The following is a 16207-nucleotide window of genomic DNA, read 5'->3' on the forward strand; positions in this document are numbered from 1 at the left end:
TCCCTTTCATAACTATCAATAGCTCATTTTTAGGGACGAAAAGTCGCCTCTTTTCATAACCAAGAGTCAGTCCCAAGTATTGTTTTGACTAAAAGTCATGTATTCTTTTAACCAAGAAACACATATTTTATGATAATAAACTATTTCAACAATCCCCTACTTGGTTTGTTATCTACACTTAGTTACATAAATTCATACATACAAGAAGGTATCTATTAAGATTTGAACCTTCAATTAGTGTAAAATAATTCCATTAACGAAATCCGTGGTACATGAAACTTTGAACATGATCCACTTGTTAATCAAATTATCACACATATGAATTTATACACATTCGGTAAGAAATTTCCTATGCCTAAGCACTTTTATGGTCTTATGCTCCTCCCGCATTTATGAATATTTACAAAAGTTCATTTAACTTTTTGTTAGAAGCGGCACCACTTATGTTCATATAGGTGAAGTTCCTAAATTTGTTACCTTAGCATTACCTTGCTAAAACCTTGAACTTCATTAAGAGTGTTTTACTACACTCATCCTCCTAATTTCTCATAAGTACTAACCTTGTGCCCCAATACTCAATCACCGTCAAGTTACAATAGCTCGTTTTTTACCCATTTAACTTTAATAATTTCATCATAAATTATAAAGTTGGATTTCTACTATGTTTGATTATTATCAAATTATCTAAGACTCATTCCCTTGGCAGTATTGCTTATTAAACCTCTTGAGAGTCCCTTGGTGAATGGATCAACCAATTATCATTTGTCCGAACATAAATTACTGAAATAACTCCATCAATAATTAATTGTCGAACATACTCATGTTGCAAACTAATATGTCTAGATTTTCCATTGTATATTTTATTGTATGCCGTAAACATAGTAGCCTCACTATCACAATATGGCTACCATTGGTTGTGGGCCACAACTCTATATCCAGCAAATTTGCAGCCATTTAGCTCTTTACCAACCGCTAATAGTGATATAAATTCATATTCCATTGTTGAAAGGGCTATACATGTTTGTGTTGAGAAAACTCCTATTTGGTTTTGAAGATAACAAAACTTTCCTTATCTTATTTTTATTATGAGGAATATTAAACTTACATTGGAATGATGTCAAAGTCTTTTACACGTAAGTCTTTCTCACGATGAAGATACAGACTTAACCCAAGTCTAGAATGAAGACATAATCAGACTCAGGTTTATTGATTTTCCAACTATGATTCAGTTTGATCAAGACATATTTGGCTTTCTCGCAGATAATCTCACTTACATTTTCTAATTATGTTGATGAAATCAATCATGGATTGATGAAATCAATTTCAAAGACAAGTTCTTTTGGGAAGCATCTACTTATGGAAACTTAGATTCGATTGTATGGACAACCAAGATCATTGGAATTAAAATTCCAAAGTCTGAAATTACCAAATCACTTGTTCTTCATCGATTGCGCTTACAACCGCACTCAAAGAGAGAAAACACAAAGGAGTGACTTAGTGAAAGAGAAAGAAACTCTTCATTGAGTGATCGTACTCAAATCGTTGTAATTCTCTTTTGATTCCTTAGTGAAATCTAGCCAAAAGGCTGTCAAAGGTGGGGAGAGTGAACGTAGGCTTGATCTGCCGAGCCACTATAAATTATGTGTTCAATTTTTTCTTCCCTTAACTTCTTTAATTTGGTTGTTATGATATTTTTCTGTGTTCGATAAATTCCAAAATATCTTATTTGAGTTTGAATTGAACTCTAAAATCTAGTGCTAATCGACCTTGTTTGAGAAAATAACTTTTATTGCTTTTTATTTTCCAAATTTGTGTTTACCCCTATTCACCCCCTCTAGATGGTAATACTAGTGCTTTCGAGTTTGCTTCTTTGATACCCAAGAGACCGCACCATTTGCAAGTTTGAAAACCCATCTAGGATGTTGACTTGTTATCAATTATGCTAATTATCCAACTAGCATCTGAATATCCTTCTAGTATTGTTAGTCGTCTTTCATAAAATAGACCATAATGCATTGTTTTCTTTAAATAACCAAGAATTCTACTTATAGCATTCTAATGCATAGTACTAAGATTACTAGTAAATCTGGACAATTTACACAATAAAAGCTATATCTAGTCTAGTGCAATGCATAGCGACATTAGACTTCCAATTGCACTAGCATATTCTAATTGTGCTAAAGGTTGCCTAGTATTTTCCATCAATTTAATTGATACATCATATGGTACGTTTTACTCTTTAATTCCCAAATATTGGTATTTCTGAATGATTTTCTCAACATAGTGGCATTGACTTAAAGCATAACCCCCACTATGTTCGATCACTTTCATACCTAAAATTGTATTCACTTCTCCCAACTCTTTCATTTTAAACTAAGAAGATAGATACTTTCTAGTTTTCTACATATAAACAGATTATAACTCCTTACTTGGTAAATTTTGAGTAAATGCATTTATCAGCATTGTTATGCTTAAATCCATATGATAAAACTATTGAATCAAATTCTTCATGCCATTGTTTCGGTGCTTGCTTCAAACCATATTCTGATTTGTTTAACTTACAAACCTTATTCTCATTTCCAAATAGAACAAAACCTTCAGGTTGCTCCATATACACATCATCTTTTAATTTACCATTTAGAAAGCTATTTTAACATCCATTTGATGCACATGTAATTTATAAATTGATGCCGAGTCAATAAAACTTTAATGGATGTAATTGAGCAAACCGGTGCATATGTATCCAAGTAGTCAATTCATTTTCTACTCGTAACCCTTTGTTACTAACCTTGCTTTAAAGGTTTGTAGCGTACTCATTAGGGTTATACTTTCTTCTAAATATCCATTTGCATCTCGATTGGATTTGATCCATGGGGCAAGTCAACCGACATCCATGTATTTTTAGCAATAATTGAATCCATTTCATCATCAATGCTTCTTTCCAAAATGATACATATCTAGATGCCATTGCCCCACTAAACGTCCTTGGACATTAATCCAAGTAAAATAACATGGGTAATTTATTCACAACATTTTCTGTATCTCCTTCTACCAGAGAGTTATAAAATCGAAATCAAAATCTTTTGTTTTCTTCACTTTTGACTTATCCTTAGTTCACTTGAAGAATCAAATTTTTTTTTTTTTTTAATTGATGAAGAATTGCTCGTACCAATTGTTGCTTGTGAATATGCTGAGGTATCACTTGAATCTTTAAGAAACTTGTGTTCAAGAAATTCAACGTCTCTTGATTCCACAATAACATTAGATTCAACATCTAATAAGCAATAAGCTTTAAAATTTTCAGCATATCTAACAAGCATGCCTTTTTGATGCAATTGGTCCTAATTTTGTTCACTTAGGATCATGAATTCCTATAGTACGCAGGGCATCCCCATACTTTAAAGTATTAGATATTTAGTATCCTTCCTTTCCATAGTTTATATGGAGATATCTTAAATTTCTTTTGAAGAAATTTTGTTGTGAATATGACATGCAGTAAGAAGTGCTTCTCCCCATAAATTTATTGGCAATTTTGCTTGTAAAATCATGGAATTAATCATGTCCATCAAAATTCGATTCTTTCTTTCTACTAATTCATTTTGTTGTGGTGTATAAGGTGCACTTGCTTGATGCACAATACCATTTTCTTAACAAAATGCAGAAAAATCTAATGAGAAGTATTCTCCTCTGCGATCACTTCTCAAAATTTTGATTTTTGCATCCCTTTGATTTTCAACAACAGCCTAATATATCTTTGAACATATCAAAAGCTTAATCTTTTGATTTCATTAGGTAAACATAAGTATACCTAGAGTAATCATCAATAAATATAATAAAATAACGATTTCCTCCTCTAGTTAGTACACCATTTAATTCACAAATATCAAAATGCACAAGTTTAATGCACCGGTTTAAGTACTTTAGTATATCTTTGCACCTTTGAGAATGATTTTTAGCTATCTTAGTTTGTAAACATATTTTACAATCCTTCTTACCTGAATTATTACATGATATCATACCAATTTTATTCATAAATTTCAAAGTACTATATCCAACATGTGATAATCTATTATGTCACAAGAAAGATGACTTGAGCATATAAATAGAAATAGTATTCTTAATACTTAACTCGAACATTCCATTACAAGAGTACCCCTTCCCAACAAACATCTCATACTTTGACAGGATGAGCTTATCAGCCTCTCTAACACAGCCTTAATTCTATTCTTGCACAACAAATTTGCTTATACAAGATTCTTACGAATATCGAATATACAACACATTTATTAAAGTCAATTTCTTTCCAAAAGTGAATTGCAATTCAACTATGCTTGTCCTAGAACAACTGCAATATTATGATTTTCCATCAACACTTGTTGTTCCTTCTCCATTGTGTATAAGATGTGAATTGCTTTTTATCATTGCAGACATGCAGTTTCACCAAAGTCAAACCACCAATCCTTTGAATCATTCATAGTTCCCATGTTTAATTCAGTCACTATCCCAATTTGCAATTAAGAGACCATAAAACTTACTTGTTGATGTTTTTGCTCTACAATATTTGCTGTCATGTTAACCTTTGCTTCTTCCGATAGCGACACTCCTTCCTATAATGGCCTTTTTACCATAGTAAAAGCAAGACTTGTCCTTCTTGAAGTTGCTATTATTGCCAAGCTTATTGATGTTGTTGGAGTCAATGAACTTTCTCTTGTTTCCTTTCTTACTTTATTTGGCTCTACTCATGTTGTCATTCTCAACAAAATGCACCTTATTTGCAACTTCTTTCACATAATTAGCCTCACGTTCCCGAGAATCTTCCTTAATTCGAATTGCGTTATCAAATTATCTACGGTTAGGTTCTTGGTCGTATGAGGAAGTTTCTTTCGATAATCAATTCCAAGTTGAAGGCAATTTTGAAATAATTGAACAACTTAAAGAGGTTTAGAAACTTCAATCATAAGGTCTTTGAGTTTGGCAACATATATTTGTAGTTCCTCCACTTGCTTAGAGACAGAATTTCCATTAACCATGGTAAATTTAAAATATTTCACAACTGCAAATCTATTAGTACCTTATTTTTCGGTATTGTATTTGGTCTCCAAAGCATTCTAAATGTCTCTAGGATTTGTGCAAGATCAGAAAGTTTCATATAGATGATTCGACGAGCATTGAGAATCCTTCCTCCGCACCGCCTTTCATCATCCTCGCGCCTTTTCCTTGCAGCTTTGATTTCATGAGAGTCATCATCCTTTGGATTAGGGATAACGGGCAAGTTGGGGTCAAGGATGTGGAAAATACATAATTCGGGTAGAAAAAGAATCACGTTGTCCTTCCAACAAATGAAATTAGTCCCATCATAAGGATAGATTCGCAATCTGTCAGATTGTGAGCACTTGATGCAGCGGTGATGTCTCCATCTCCATGACAATAGTACTAAGATTGTTAGGAAATTTGATTGTTGAAGAAGATGGAGAAGTAGTAGTAGATCCTCGATGCTTTGATGCATGATGATGATCACTGTCCTTAAGGTATTATTTGTCCCCACTATTATTGTTGCCGAGATGTATACCAAAGCCGCAAAGAAACGAGTTTAGCAATTACTTGAATCTCTTTGGAATTTCTTCTTGAATGTGTTAACGTTGTATGTATGAAAAGAGAAAAGAAAGAGTTCTGAAGAAGTGTTTTGCAATAGTTGTGGTTGCTATAAATAATGTGTGAAGTGGTGTCTATTCATAGACAAACAATCAACACATCTTTTGAGAATAAGAACCTTATTTCAAACCATCACCACTTTTCATGTCAAAAGTCATTTCCTTTCATAATTATCAATAATTTCCTTTTAAGACGAAGAATCGCTTCTTTTCATAACTAAAAGTCACGTCTTTTTTAACCAAGGGTCATGTATTCTCTAACCAAGAGATACCTCTTTTATGGTAAAAAACTATTTCAACATAATTCAATCATTATTTACACTTTGTATGCCTCTAGGTATGAAATTCTCAAACACATATAAACTTCAATCAAGATCGCAAATTGAAATTGATCGTTACTTGAATTACTACATAAGTTGAAGTGACATTTGGACGTGAAATTAATACCAAGGAATTGAATTAAACTATCGGAGCGTAGATAAAAATATGGGCAGTCTTCCATCGTTGACTCTAACCCCTACATACAACTATATTGCTATTACATTACGGATTGAGAACCTATAAAATTATGGGATAATTTTATATCTTGGAAGCCTATCATTCTTGAGAGGTCCATTGAACGGTAGAGATTTATCCTTTTTTTTTCTTTCTTTTTCTCTCTTTTCATTTTTTGCCCATCCCCTTCCGAAAGGACACACATCCATACACACACAAAACTCTCTCTCTCTCTCTCTCTCTCTCTCTCTCTCTCTCTCTCTCTCTCTCTCTCTCTCTCTCTCTCTCTCTCTCTCTCTCTCTCTCTCTCTCTCTCTCTCTCTCTCTCTCCTTGAATTCAGCTCGTGACATTATTTCTTAGGTTCTTCCTCGGGGAAGGTAGTCATTGTGGGATGGTATTGGGAGCGAGTCTTTCTTGTTCATTCAATTTGTGAGGTAATCAATGTGAAAGATAATCAAGAAGTACATCGTCTATTATTTGGAAGTGGAAGGATGTCTATGTATTAGATTTTTCCTCTTGCTAGTCAATCATAAGCGATTATTGACCATGAATACGACGCCTCACAACTTGGAATGATACTCATATTGCTAGAGATGTGAGTCTTTTCTGGAAACGACATTGCATGTTCTAAGGGATTGTCTAATTGTTCATAGGAAATGGCTTGAGTTTGTCCTGCAATAATATTTGGAAGAATTCTTCTCAGTGAGTTTATCTAACGGTAAAGGGTGATAGAATTTTCATTATGATTGGAGCATAACTTTTGGTAGGCAATGGAGAAACAAGTCACCTTTTCTAGATAATTTTGTTTTTCTTTGAATTCGGCACAAGTAATTCAGTCACACATGAAGAAAATCATCAAGATCTGTGAACAAATTGATGTTGGTGGATCACGCACTTATACAATTTTGGCCAATTGGGATCTTTCACCTTCAAGGTGGATCAAATTGAATACTAATAGGGCTTCTCAAAGTAATCAAAACTTGCATGTGCGAAAGGATTATTCAAAAACAAACGGATTGGTTTTGCCACTTTCTTTGGAATTTATTTGTCTACATGAGTAAAATTTTGACATTGTGATTGGGAATCAACTTCACAAATCAACTTGATTTTTAGAGAGATTGCCTCAAAAGCCATCGCTAATCTTATTAATCTAGAGTTTATGGTTGATCATGCTAGCCTCGCTTTGCTTAATGATATCAAAAGACTATTAAACTCTCATTTTGAGTTCAAAATGCAACATAACTTTTGGGTTGGAAATTGTCCTGCTAACTGGCTTACTAATCTCAGAATCGACAAGCATTTGGATACTAGGTTGTTTTCATTGCCTCCTTGAGTTACTTCATGTTTTATTAGGTGGTCTATTAAAATGATAGATTCTCTACGTTGATTTTTTTTATTCGACTTTAACCTTTTTTATACCTAGAAGGGAAAAAAAGTCAAGGGCGTTTTTTAAAATTATTCCCTTGTTAAGTTTTACTGATTGTGATAAGTAAACCATAGACACCATGAGTATATGCAAATGGGAAACCCTAGCTCTTTCCAATTGCATCAACCAGTCATTTGCTTGGCTAGCGAGTAGGATTGCAACCCCTTCCCAATGACTATATTCTTGACTTGACCAATCAGAAGTTGCTGGAGACATACTACAATTATAATATCCAATAAAGAGAATAAACACCTACAAGCATATCGTGTTCGCTCTATTCTCTTATCTGGACCAATGACAGGTCAATAACTTTATGTGCTTTCGTAATTCTAATCGGAGTCTGCGACTAAAGAAGCCCTAATTTGCAAGTTGAATCATGCCAACCGAACGATTAGTTTCTTGACAGGAGACAAGATGGCTACGAGAATCCCACACGTCCAAACGTGGGGTCAACTACGAGAACATAATTTAATAAAAATGCAGATTCATTATAAAAAGAGAGAAAAAGGATCATAAGAAACATTTGAAAAGAAGTCTAACTTTCTCTAAAGCTTTGGTTACAGATATACATAATCTCATGGCAACATACGTTGTGCTTCATATCTTGGGCCCAGCATGATGTCTGCAAAATCGATAATTGTTGCTTTACTCTATTTTATACGTACATAGATAGATACATACATACATACATATATATATATTACAAAATAGGAAGGAAGTCTACGGATGACGAGTCCTTGGCGTGAAGAAAAGAGACTGATGGGAATGGTGGGAGGCACGTAATTCGGCTCGAAAAAAAAAGCCATTTGTTGAAGCTGCTTATTTTGAGGGAAGCAAAGCATCTTTCTTGCTCAACATCATGGAAACCTCTACTACTTCTCTCTCTCTCTCTCTCTCTCTCTCTCTCTCCACCTCCACCATTATCAGCCACAATACATGGAAGATCACATACCTTTTCTATTTATTTATCTCTCTCTCTCCCCCCACCATTATCTCAGCCACAATACATGGAAGATCACATACCTTTTCTATTTATTTATGTATTTCTTTACAATTTTTATAACATTAGGTGCGTGAACTCTTTGGGTTTTCAAGATGCACACGAATCGTCTCGCCCACTGCATCAAGCAATACTCATTAACTAGATAATTGGCATGGCCCCCAAAATCTACATCAAGTAGAAGACAATACCATACACCCATTACTGTTCGAAAGCGCTTTTACACACTCATGATCATGATTTAAATTGATCGATTCTGTCGAGAAGAAAATGCAGGTCGAGGTTTGAACACAGAATTCGCGGCTTAAGGAAAAAAAAAATGAGCGCTTAGTAGCCCAACCAATCAACTTCTTAGGGCATCATGTATTTATTTATTTACTCATTTATTTTATTGAGTACTTAGTTGGATCCGCCAAGTGACCTAAAGTGTGATGCGAAGGGCAAGGTCTGGAAAGTTTCAAGAAAACTGCTGGCGACTTACAAGATATGCATGCTTGGCAAGTATTCCAGCGAATGTAACCTCCTTCCTTCCGTATACTTTAAGCCCCGCCCATTATACTATTTCTACTTGCAAGTCATCCATGTGTGTGTGTGTGAGAGAGAGAGAGAGAGAAAGAAAGTAGCTTCGGTGCCACTCAAGAGAACATGTTCAGTGCAAGTAAGCAACTTCAGTCTCCAATATTATAATCCACAAGACAGAATGTACCGAATAATTCATCGGCTTACATAATGCTAGCTTCAACACCCATCAAGTCAACTGTTGCACAATTTGCTCTATCCATTGGACATGAAAGTTAGCATCTACCGGCGTGACTCGTCTGTTAGTAGATTATATAATACATGGATATCATACGGATGTCATGACATCAACGCTGATACTTACGTATGACCGGAACTTGTCAAGGACAAATGGCGTGCAATTATATGTAGATGATGTCATAGTAGATTGTATTAGAACTTTTACTTTCACAGATCTAAGAGGCCCACTTCACTGAAGTAGTCTTCGTACTCAATTCTTGGTAGATCTGGAGAAAAGACTAGATGTACTTCCTTGCAAGACTTATCGTATTCGATGGCAAGCGGGAATATTCTTTCTTGCGATCATAGACATCTTAACATGCACACAAACATCTCTCAGCTACAAACATCACAAAACAATTGAAGCTCGTGACCAAGTGAGAAACCCTAGAACCATCTAAAAATCTTGAAACTCACTTGGACACGACCCCCTTGGATGGATCTTGTTCTCGAATGATTGCGTTAGTGCCAAGCCACAAATTTTGGTAGTGGATAATTAGTAAAAAGATAGTATGGAGTCAACTTGCACAAGTCTTTCTTGTTATATCGTTTTTTTTCGTCATATTAAAGAAATGGGAACCACTAGCAACGTGTACACTTTGCAGTGGTTGATCATATCACAAGATCCTTGCAGCTACTAAATCATTCGAGTTGACTTCAGAATAGAATTAGTCAAAATATAAACAAGTACCATTCACGAAATGCAGAATTTTTATTTAAGAGAGCTTTGAGGTAGGTAGTAAGCGACATCAACTTACAAATTACAGATATTATCGCATATAAATGTTGGTTGTCGTGCAGGAAATTGATTAGTAGAAAGGAAAAAAGAAATACTACTTGAAATTGGTGCATTGCTCTGAGTTAGGTGGTAAGGGTGATTAAGAACAGCAATTGGCAAGACTATCTATAGGAAGAACTGACACCGATATAAGATCTCAATCATGAGAGGCTCGATACTCTTAAAGCCTAATAATTCTTCTCATATTTCACACTCGTTTTTACTATTGTTTTCATGCCTCTAGTCTTTAAAAAATAAATTTTCCAAAATGGGATCACAAGACCAAAAAAAGAGTAAAACTTACATGGCTACAACAACCACAAAAACAATAATCATAAGTAACTTGCTTGAATGGCAAATTACATGTTCATCTGACACGGGCTGTGGCATCATCACGTGTATACCAAAGCCCAAAAATAGATTGAGCTTAATCCCAAGGCCCGAAGGATTACCACCACTTTTACTCCTCGTGAACTTTTGTGTTTGTCTTCTGCTTTCTTTTATTTTGCGTCGTTGCTAGCAAGCCGATAAGTGGGGCTTTCTGGAACTGGCGTGCCAGGCTCTGCAAGAGGGTTTCTCTTCCTTTCGTGCTGTCCTAGGTTATTGGAATGAAATGCATGATAACCTCAGTACATCTCCGAGCACTTTATTAGTCTCATCATATATGAGTTTCCTTTGCTCGAAAGAATAATTTGTGTGGAATTTAGAAGTCTAAAATTGAATCCACAATTGGGGCAAAACGATCGAAAAGAGCCACCATGGGCCATCACCCTCCTTGTTAGCTTTGTGGCAAAATGGCCTTAGATTCCATATATGACCCATTTAAATCATAAATGAGTCATGTATGGATAATTAATTTTTAAAGAAACTAGTTAAATAGGTTAAAAAATTGAAGGTTTAAGATAAATGGGTATTAAATGGTTGGACTTAAAACCCATTTTCAACTTAAGCCTCACAATCTCTCTCTTCCCTCTTTAACTTTATAAAAATTATTTTTTTATAAATATCGAAATTATATTTATTTTTTATATTTCAATTTTCTTTTCTTTTTTTCCATTCTTCTTCCTCCTTCCTTAGTTGGTGGTCGGCATGGCGACGGCCAGCAACCAGCCAGCGAGGCAAGGCAGCGGCTAGGTGAGGCGAGGTAAGGCGGAGGCCTCGTTGACGTTTGGCAAGACTCGAGTTCTTCGACGTCGGCAAGCCTGCCGGTCAAATCCGACGAGGCTCAAGTTTTGTTTGATTTGGCAAGACTCAAGCTTGCAGTGTTAGGCAAGGCTCGAGTCTTGTCGATTTGGCGAGCTGGAGGCTCACTTGTGGCCGCCATCGGCCGCTCGTCATGGCCGGCGGCCGGTTGAAGAAGAAAACAAAGAAAAAGAAACAAGAAAAATTATATTCTTAAAAATAAAAATAAATAAAAATTCGATTTAAAAAATTATAAAAATTGTCAATTAAATTTATATTGCATAAAATAATTTTAGCAATGCCATTTAAAAAAAATCATAAGAAATAAGCTTTCTTAGGTTTAGTTAAATGGGTCGGGTATGAATCGAGGATGAGGTGGGATAGGTATGGGTCAAAAATTTTGCACTATGATAAATGGTCATAAACAAGTTAAATAGGTTTATTTGGGTGGGACCATTTATGACCCGACCCAAATTTGACCCGACCCACCCATTTAACAAATCTAGTTTGTCTCATGAACTATGTAAACCGTGTGCAAAATTTTAAAAGAGTCACTCATTCGTGGGATTGTCTACATCGATAATGCTTTCCCTGCTTAGCGGTTATTTCTGAAGAAAGTGATTCTGAGAGATTTATTGTTATACTAATTTGTAAAGAAAGAGTATTTTAGCAAATATAGGTGCAAAGACATTGCATATCACTAAACAAATTAAAAAAAAAAAAAAAAAAAGCATCAATCTTACTTTTTCCCACTAAAATCCCTACAAAACCACTTAACAATATTTTTAAGGATAAATCACAGTCATATAATGTTGAACGAGGAACGAAATTGCAGTTAGTAGATAGTGGAATAATTATCAAAAAAATTAATATTGTACTATGCCAATGTGGCAATAAACTTTGCAATTTGGTTACATTATTATTTTTTGTTTGAAATGTATGTATCATATATAAGATGACATGCAAGAGCATGGGGGCATTCCCCAGCATTACAGAGACAACTCAGAACAACTCAGAACATGAAAAAAAAAAGGAGTGAAGGAGTCTCCATACAATAGCCAATATTACATTTGTTTGGGAAGGTCTAAAATTTTGTAATGTGAAGCTTGCCCTGACAAGTTTATAAAATTTAATCACAATGATGGAGACATTAGTTGACTTGTTTTGGAAACGTCTATAGTTAACTCAATCATAAACCTTTTAATGGTTTGCTAATATAGTTTTTCTAGCCAATTTTGACTAGAAATAGCTAATGTGGTTGCTAACCATCTTACATGGCATGACTAGTGCTAACATAAATACTTTTTTGCATTTATTCGAATTTTATTTCCTTTTTTCTCTTCTTTTGATGCTAGCCATTAGGCTTCAATGATGACCAGCAAAGGTCAACCTCACCAACCCAGTTGACCCTCACTTGACACTAGTGAGGTCAACCCTTGTCAAAGGCCGATAGGTTCGACTTCCCTAGTGGTTGGTCCCCGCCCATCATTGAGGATGCATGACCAACAGAGGAAGAAAATAAGGAAAGAAAAGAAAAAAGTCTACAAATTTTAAAAAATGCAAAAAAAAGGTCCATGTCAATTAATTTAGACCAAATTTGGCTGGAAGAGTTAGGATTGAGTACATTATCAATGCCAAAAGTTGTGTATGACGCTCACTTTGATAAAAAAATTTATTTTGGATCACTTAAGTACCCAAAAAGTTTGCAAAACGATCATTTTAGTGCCAACTCCGATTTGGTTGGCCAGAAACCGACGTAGCACTTTTTTATTAATTTTTGAAGCTAATGTGGCTCGCCGAAGAGTACATTCAGCATTTAAACAACAAAACAACAAGGCGACCATCGACCTTGGCGACCATCGGCAAGCCTAACCGACCTCGACCCGGATCTCACCTCAGCCGCAACCTCTAGAACTCGCCTAACAAAACCACGACCGTTGACAAGGCTCGGCAACCGTTGACAATAGTCTATTGATCTTGTCCGACCCTTGCAAAGCTTCACCGGCAACTAAGAAAAGTACCCAAAAAGCCCTAAACCTATTGCATTTATATCAATTCAGTTCTAAACTTTCAATTGAATCGAGTTAGTCCTAAACATTTTCTCTTGGGACCAATTCAATCCATCCGGCTAATTTAGATTGAAATGTAACGATCCCAACTCCATCCTCAGGGTCTCGAGCTAGGGGGTTATTTTCGTGATGTCCCAGACTTGTCACCATCCCGATTCTTTTTATCTTTTCATTAAACACATGCGGAAGCGTACATACAATACTCAAATAATAACAAGTAACCAAGAAAACAACCACTTGCAAACACACAATTACATTAGTTATATGTACAAGTCATTTTGTCATAGGCCATTATATGTACAACCATTACATACTCTATGCTAAAAAAGGCCAAGTTAAATCTTAGCTCCTCTATCGAAACTGCAACTCTTCCATACCTACAATTCTGAAAACAACGGGCTAAGTCATGGACTTAGTAAGTAAAACTCCTAATTCTTTAATAGAAGAACATCTCATCATCAAAATCTAACAGGTACAACAGTCGCAATACAATGTTTAAGGCAGATTAATGGCAAACTTTTTGCTCCACATTGACTATATGCAGATGTCCATTACCGCATACTTCAATGCATACTTACCTTTAGCATATCAATGAACACGTCAACATATCATACTTATACATATACCAGCACTCATAACATGATTCTTTTATCGTCATCCTGGCTTAACCTCTCGATTCGACTGAGGCTTTCAGCTTCATGCTAAGCTCCTAGCTCAACTAGGGCATCCCGGCTCAACGCAGCATCTTGACTCAATCGGGCATCCCAAGGCTAGCTTATTCGAGGCATCCGGGCTCAAACCCAGGTATCCTAGCTCAACCAAAGCATCCCGTTCAATGAACGAGGCATCACCGCCAATGCTATGTGGTGACGGACGATTTTTCCTCTTTAAGTGCATAACACAAGCCAGTTTTTACTTTTTTTTCTTAATCAACTCATACGTAGCCCAAAGGCATGCTCATTCAAGTGAGTGTGTCATGTCTCTTAACATCATATTATATAATATGACGGGCACGATTCTTGGTCTATGGCTTGAGTTGCATGCTTAGACCGATCTCTACACCAAGTAAGACTTAAGATCGGCACGCTTCAATACCGGTCTAAGGCCTCACAACTTAGGCCATCATGTTTTTACGTCAATTCCAAGCCAAGCAAACCTCAATCTCGTCCCGGGTGTGAACACACTCAAGCATGCAAGCATGAGCAAACCATTTAGAAGAACATTACAACATACACACAGCTTACACGGGTGAGCACACTATTAAACTCAACGACGTAGGCTATCGCCCTAACTAAGAGTTGAGATTCTACTTACCTTCAATGAACCTTTATAAACTATAGGTGGTTTTACGACGTGTGAACCCTTGGAGTGCCATAATTTTGCACAAAGGGACACTTAAGTGCCAAAATCGGAATAATATCACTTGAGTGCCAATTCAACCAAAGTTCGGCCAAAACGCCGACGTGGCATTTTTCCGACAAACCAAGCCTAAAACGATGCCGTTTTGCACGCCGATGTGGCCAAATAATGCAAAAACGACGTGGTTTTGGGCTAATGTGGTAAAAAATAATAATAATATTAATTTTAGTTAAATATTAAAAATAATAATTTTAAAATTAAAGTTAGTTTAAATTAAAAAAAATTAAAAAAGGAAAGCGGGGAGAGTCGGTCGGGGTCGCGGGCCTCGGCTAGGGGCCGGTCGGCGGCAGGGCCGGCAACCCCGGGGCCGACAGCCGGGCGAGGGCTCGCGAGCCCTCGCCCTAGATCGGGCGAGGGTCACAGCCCTCGCCCAGATCCGGAGGGTCGGCGGCCCTGCCCGGCCAGGCAAAGGGTCGCCGCCGGCCGGCCAAGGTCGCCGACCCCGGGTGGCCCGGCGACCCCGGCGGACCCTCCCCGCCTGTCGCCGGCCCTTTTCGACGATAGCGGCAGTTGAGGGTTGATCCTCAGCCGCCTCCCCCTTTCCCTTTTTTTTTTTAAATTTTTTTTAATTTTTTAATTTTTTAATTATTATTTTTTATATTTTAACTAAATTTAATTTTAAAATTATTATTTTTTAATATTTTAACTAAATTTAATTTTATTATTTTTTACCACGTCAGCCCAAAATGATGCCGCTTTTTGCATTATTTGGCCACGCAGCGTGTAAACAACGTTGTTTTGGGTGCGCGCCGGAAAAATGCTACATCGGGCGTTTTGGCCAGACTTTCAATGGGCGAAGTGGCACTCAAGTGATCCGTTTTCTTCGAATGTGGCACTTAAGTATACCTTTCGTAAGTTATGGCACTTAAGTATCCCTTTGAGCAAAGTTATGGCACTTGAAGCATTCTTTTGCCGTGGTTTTACCAAGAGAGAGTCATCCCGTGAGGTGGTGGGCAAGCAAGGCCGAGAGAGAGAGAGAGAGGGGCAACGGTGGGAGAAGAGATAGGGTGGTGTGTGTGGGGTGATGGTAGGATTGCCTCTATTTATGAGCAAACCTCTCATCATTACCCTTCCAAATGGACCAATAGGATTTCTTTAGGTGGCAAGCTTAGGTTGATAAGGTGGCAAGGCTAAAAAGATGAGTGGCGAGTCTAGTTCTTAGAGGAGGATACTTGCTTCTTCTCTTATTAAGACATCTAGGTTGATTCATCTCTGTAATGATGAATAGTAATGATGACTATATTAATTAGGGACACCTAAGCCTTATGACTCAACCAAGCATTAATGCACTAAGGTCCAAGAGCATTTAATGTATTCTTATCTTCAATTCAAGAAGTCTTTGGATTGGCTTGCTCCTCAAGTTGGGCATGCAACCCTCTTCCCTTCCA

Source organism: Eucalyptus grandis, chromosome 10 (genome assembly GCF_016545825.1).
Source record: "Eucalyptus grandis isolate ANBG69807.140 chromosome 10, ASM1654582v1, whole genome shotgun sequence".
Taxonomy (NCBI): Eukaryota; Viridiplantae; Streptophyta; class Magnoliopsida; order Myrtales; family Myrtaceae; genus Eucalyptus; species Eucalyptus grandis.